Source organism: Protopterus annectens, chromosome 6.part1 (genome assembly GCF_019279795.1).
Source record: "Protopterus annectens isolate FY-2018-M chromosome 6.part1, PAN1.0, whole genome shotgun sequence".
In the NCBI taxonomy this organism is placed as follows: domain Eukaryota; kingdom Metazoa; phylum Chordata; order Ceratodontiformes; family Protopteridae; genus Protopterus; species Protopterus annectens.
Genome location: NC_056738.1, coordinates 563364654 through 563371209, shown reverse-complemented (window position 1 = coordinate 563371209; position 6556 = coordinate 563364654).

Below are 6556 nucleotides of genomic sequence, written 5' to 3'. Positions count from 1 at the left end.
CACACACACACACACACACACACACACACACACACACACACACACACACACACAATATCTGTGTGTTGGGGGCATTCTGGTAGAAAATGGATGTGTACACTATATGTGCACATGGAAACAACAGTATTCTCAAAGTAGGACTTTGTACTACTCCGGCTTGCTAAGCAATAAATCCAGCACTATAGAAATGAGATAATTATTACCAGTTTCACTTACTGTTATCTAAGGACCTACAACTTTAATGAGAATTTTTGGGGATGCTGAGCAAAGAAAAATAACCCATCCTAATGCAGCAAGTAAAATGGTGGTTCATTCTAAAATGTAGTGCTAAAACCTTGTGATTAATGTAATAAGAAGCTTTTCATGATAAAGAACTAGAAAAATGCAATTAGGACATCCATGAATCACTAATCACCCCCATACACTTTCTTTCCCAATTCTGCAGCAAAACATTTTTCATGAGCAAAAATGAAAAGACACTGAACCCTGTGCTCAGCTATACTATGGTGATGGCTGAAACAGTGAATAGCTAAGTCAAACTGTCTGTCTAAGTAAAGTCCTCATTCAGACTAAGCAAAGAAATGATAATCTTTAATTCTTTAATGTAAGGTTATATTACTTGTTATTGATGCCCTTTAATTTAATATTCACTCAATAGTGTGTGATTCTGATGTTTTGCTGTGGAAGATCAAGATTGCTATAAGATGTAGAGTAATATAAGAGTTAGTATATATAAGTAGCTGGGGGTATGGGAAGACCCACCCCATACTGTGCAATGAATTGGTACGCACTTTTATTATTTATGTGGTTTATAGTCAAGTGATTCCCACTTTCTGATCATAGTTATATGACTTGATCACAAAGGAGCTGACAATTTCATTAGAGCTACCACCCTCTTTTTGAAGAAGTGCTGCTTATGTTCCCCACTAATTTATAACCCTATATTATATTATGCCACCTCTTTCTAAGGTATTTTTAATATGCCATTTGCAAATTTCTGCAATATTTCTGCTGTGAGACAACAGATGTAAATACAGTAAGAAGGAGACGAAACATACGAATACTTCAACCACCTGCAGTTACTAGGTATCAGAAACACAGGGCTGCCATCTGCCAGGGAGCAGTGCATTCTTATTGCAATGAAACTCATACTGGTAAATCACCAAGAATATCACTCAGCCATGGTAATGAATGAATGAAGGCAACAGTGAAAACATCACAGATTAAGTCTTCTAAACATGTCTGTTATGAATGAAGACAGACATTGGATATTAGGCTAACAATCAACAGAGAACTGTAAATAATTGAAAAAGTGAAAAACAGAAAGAATGTTAGCCAGATATACATAATGGAGTAATTGGAAATGGTCAACCAAACATTAGGAATGTGGCTAAAAGTGAAGGCAGAAACAGTTATAATTAAAAAGATAGTGATACAGTAATATATTGAGAAAGGAGCAGACTGAAGGAAAAACAACAGCACAGTTTAAGGAAGAAAGTGTATTAAACTGGAATGGAAAGGCACTGTGGCATGCCACATGATACACTTACCAAGAATGTGATACAGATTAGACATATGCTGCAGTCATCCTAACTGTACAAACAGAAAAGCAGTGCATCTAGAGGTGGTATTTGTAGAAAAGGCTTGAGTTCAGAACTGACTGTTGTATATTTCATGGTTTGCTGTGTAGTGCATACAACCAAATGTATACATATGTCATGTATATGGACTGTAGAGAGTGCATATAGATTTGGCAATCTTTTCTGAATAGGAAAAGAAGCTTACAGTGAATTCTATAAATAAACAGTCTGTGTTACTCATAGACAAGCAACTTTTAAGTTTGTGTTAAAAGTTACAACACTGATTAGTAGCGTAATAAGTACAGGAAAAACAGATTAATAATATGTGAATATATAAATACTTTGACAAGAAATAAAACACTAAAAGTATCTAAAACATAGTTAACATAAGAATGGTAATTGGACAGACATTAAAATTATACTTAGTTAAATTCCAGCTCACAAAGATACAAATTTAGCAATCAATGAAGGCCAGTTAGGGTTGGGACACCCTCAGCCAGGCAACACAAGTAAGTTCCAGTGAAGTGGTCCCTGATAAATGAAAGATGGAATGCCTGATTAATGCATCTGTAAATGTTTTGTTCACATTTCAGATTCAGTTGTTCATTTTTCAACAGATTGCAATTTTTTGGCCCTTTTCTTATTAATTTTTTTGTAAACATTTGAAATGATTACTTTTGTACATGTTGTTAGCATGCTTACAGCTTTAAGTTTTGTTTTGTTTTATAGATTTATACAGCTGCAAGAAAATTGGTGGTTTTCACTTTGTTGATTTGCACTGTTAACAACTGTTAGCTTGCAGTTTTCATCCAGGGTCTCATTTAATAGCTCTCTACATAGTAACTTAGATTTAAATCATTGCTTACTTATATTCTGATTTATAGTCGGTGCACTTTTGGAAACACAAACCGTAGTACTTAAGACTACCATACTTCTGAAATGAGCCAAGCCTACTGTCTTTTTACCTACCGGTCAGGCTGTCAACTTTTTTGAGATAGACTCACAGAACTCTGATCACAAAAGAGGCACTGTACAGAAATGCAAACATAATTTTCAAATGAAAAATCACAAAAAGTATATATGCAGGGAACAAGCCCTCTATATCTCCAAATATAGGGGCTACATTCCCATGCCCTTTTGTTTTTAGATACCAAATGAAAAGATATGTCATATTAGGGAAAGGAGAACAATCCACAGCCCACTGCAAAACAGATATTCTGTAGTCATCCATACAGAGTGCCTGTCAGCAGTGTTTCAAGCAGATGCATGGATCCTGTCCTTTTATTCAACTTATTCCTTGAATGCTAAAGAGACTGTTTAATGATAAAAGCAACCTTGCTATGCACTTATAGACAAAACCCCTACATGTTGGCCTTTCGTTTACATTTATTAAAATAAGATTATTTTTTCTTACCTCATTTCTAAAATATTTTTTGCAGATATCTAGTATTTGAGAATAAGTGGTAATGAAGTGACTGTTTAAAAAAAATCTGTAGATTAGCCTCGGACTTCACACACAGGATCATTCCTTCTCATTCTCCATGGGTGACGTAAACTAAGTGACAACAATTCAGCTGTTACTAATAAGCTACCTGTTAACTTATCGCTACTCGTCTGGCATTAAATAGGAATTTGCTTAGCATGTGACTCTAAGGTATATGAAAGACCTTCTAATTAAATACTAGATAAAGGTATATCGAAACAAATTAAAATAATTATTAAAAGAGGAAGAGATCACTCCAGGAATGTAAGAATGAGAAAGTATAACATGAGAGTCTGGACAAGAAGAGAAGGAGATAAATGGGTGATATGCTTAGCATGTAGGACAGCAGTTTAGTATAGGCAGCTTTATTTATTTATTTATGTTGAACTTATTAACCAGGGTATAGCAATGATCCCATTGAACCTATTTCTGTCTCAACCTGGGGGGTAAAGGCAATATGTATGATACTGCATACACAGTGACTGACAAAATGCAGCATACACATGCATTATATACAGGGCGAATATCAGACTTGGCTGGGAGGGGGCAAAATCAAAAAAATACATGACATTATACACAAAGTGACCAGCAAAATATATATATATATATATATATATATATATATATATATATATATATATATATATATATATATATACATACAGAAAGAGAGAGAGATTATATATAGAGTGGAAATCAGAGGTGGCAGGTTAAAAAAATTAGAAAGAAAAGTAGAGTCAGAACAAGCTGTATTGAGGAAAGTAGGCTAGAAAGAAGTTATGTTGTGTTACCAGAGAGAAAGAGAGAGAGAGAGAGAGAGACAGAGAATAGTTGTATTTCTCTTCAGTCTTGTATTGTACTTTTAGTTCTCATCAGAAATTGGGGTAACAGGCATGATCTTTAAGAAAAGAGGGAAGCAATTCACAAAGTTTGGGACCAAGGACTGATAAGGCATGGTAAGTGCACTGAAAATTGTTTTTGATGGTTGGAGGAGATAATCTGAGGTTTTATGACTTCTAAGCTTGCATGGCGGTGCATCTCTGTTTAGTTTGGAGGCTAGTGAGGGGAAGATATCATCCTTGATAAGTTTAAATAGCTGAGAGGTGAGTAAAATTCACAGGTAGCCGCATATATTTTTTAAGTGGCTGAGAACGTGAAGTCTTCTAGATAACTAAAGAACTTCAGCAGAGTATATAGGATGGGAGTTGGGGTGATAGAGGACTGACAAGTAAGGTGAGAAATCACAGTATGAGACTACAGACAATGTAAAAAAGGCAAGTTAGCATGATGAGGTGGAGAAACATATGGAGGAAGGAGACAAAATAATATGGGCAGAGTACATCAAAAGAATACAGGAAAGTGGTATGGTGCAGATTAAGGTGAAAGGAGAAAGTGTGAGATACAGCAATAAAAGCTTGGACAAAGAGAAAGGGCAGGGACAGAAAATAGTGACAAGTAACTAAGGGGAGACAGAGTTGGAAGTGGTTGTGCATATACACAAATAATACATATAATAATATGTATAATAATAGGTACATTATGAAAACAGCAGGAGGAAAGTGGGTAAAGAGAGGAACTTGACCAGATTTGGTAGACAGATGCTGTACAGAGCTGAAAACAGAATGAGTTTGTAAGAATGGATTACGTTTGATGGCAAAGTGATCAGATGTATGCTAGGAAATGAGTCAACAAGCACAGGCAGTAGAGAGGGCTGGAGTATGGAAACAGACGAAAGAAAGATTGCAGATAGAAGGAGTAGGGGAAGGGGTCAGCAAGTTAAAAAGGCAAAAGCTAGTACGAAGAGGATTATATTGGATATGAGGCTCAGTCAGTGAGAAATTAGGCATCCTGCCAAGAGGCAATGGGTTTGCCAAATGAAATCTGTCTTGGGGTTTAGACTTAGCAAGTTATGGGATTGAATGCTAATGCTGTGGTTCATATTTGCACCAATGACCTGATGGAGGATACAGTAAGGGTGTTAACAAGCAAGGCCATGGAGGAGGCAAAAACATGCCTAAATATGAATGTGGAATGTAGTTTCAGATATGGAAGACCTGAGTCTTTCAGAAAAATATAGAGAGAGATTCCAAATGGCAAAGTAGAGAGGGAGCAAGACTTGACTGAAGTCTTGGAAAAAGAGGGGGGTGCAGCCAACTGACACAGAACTGTACAAGAAAAAAGAGAATTCTGGAAGTGGTTTTAACAAAGGTAAAGGAGGTTAGGGATAGCCATATATAAGAACCCTTAGCAAAGTGTGATCATGCCATAAAGGGTAACAACACAAAAAAAATGGTGATGGCATGAGATTTTAAAACAGTATATCATCATCATTTGGAAATAAGGTCAAAAAATGACTTATTGGACTGGGGACAAGCAGAAAGAGTAAACAAATTACTGGTATAAGCCAGGGAAGTAATATTTAGGATTTTGGAGAGGAACATGAAGAAGAGGCAAAAATAGGGGAAGGCTAATGTGACAACAAAGGATGATGGGTCTAGAAAGTAAGGCAAAGAGGCACTAAAAGATATGGAAGGGAAGGCTTTGGGTGATGGAGAAGACAATATACAAGGAAGCATGAGGAAGGTCAATCAAGGAACTGAAGGCAGCAGATGTGCAAGCTGAAAGGGAGTAGGCAAAATCATTCAAAAGGGGCAATGTATATATATATATATATATATATATATATATGTGTGTGTGTGTGTGTGTGTGTGTGTGTGTGTGTGTGTGTGTGTGCGTGTATTTGTCTGTACAAGAAAGAAGGAAGAGACAGTCACACTAGAGCAGGCTGAGCAAAGATGAGGAAATTGCAGAAGACTGCCAAACAAGGCCATCATATTACAACAAGCCAGGAGGTTTTGTGTGGAGTAATTCTCCTCCTCGTATGTGGACATGTACTTGCTTGGGCTATGCGCCAATAGTATGGCTACATTTAGTGCATACCCACCCCTGATTGCAGAGATGTCTTGCCTACTCAGTCTTCTCCCGTTCCCAGTCCTGGCTCGTAAATCATCTGAGTCCCAGCCTCCACTAGAGCTCTTTAGGCAAGATCTATAGCAGTCCATCAGTCATATAACCAAACAAACAGTTTCTGACACAACTAAACACAGCAGCGAAGAAAATGTTGATACCACAAGTGCATACGAGGCACACTTCTTCGATTAATATCCACGAAGTTTATTAACCAACAAAACTTTTATTGAAAACAATAAACGTAAAACGCACACTAGGCATTTTTCGTTCGAACCAATGCCCGAACTTCTTCAGACAAACACTGACACTTCCAAATCCCCTTGTTTAAATAGTTAAAAATGACATCATTATTTTGTTTAATGAATTGAATAAGTTAGTTGAATGAGTTCACTGCAGTTAAAGATACAGGAACTAAAACTTGTAAACTACGTGTTCCCCAACCATTATTTCAGATGCATTACTTTCATGTCACATTGTAATTAATATTAAACATGGTGATTGTAAAACATTGTAATTATAAAAC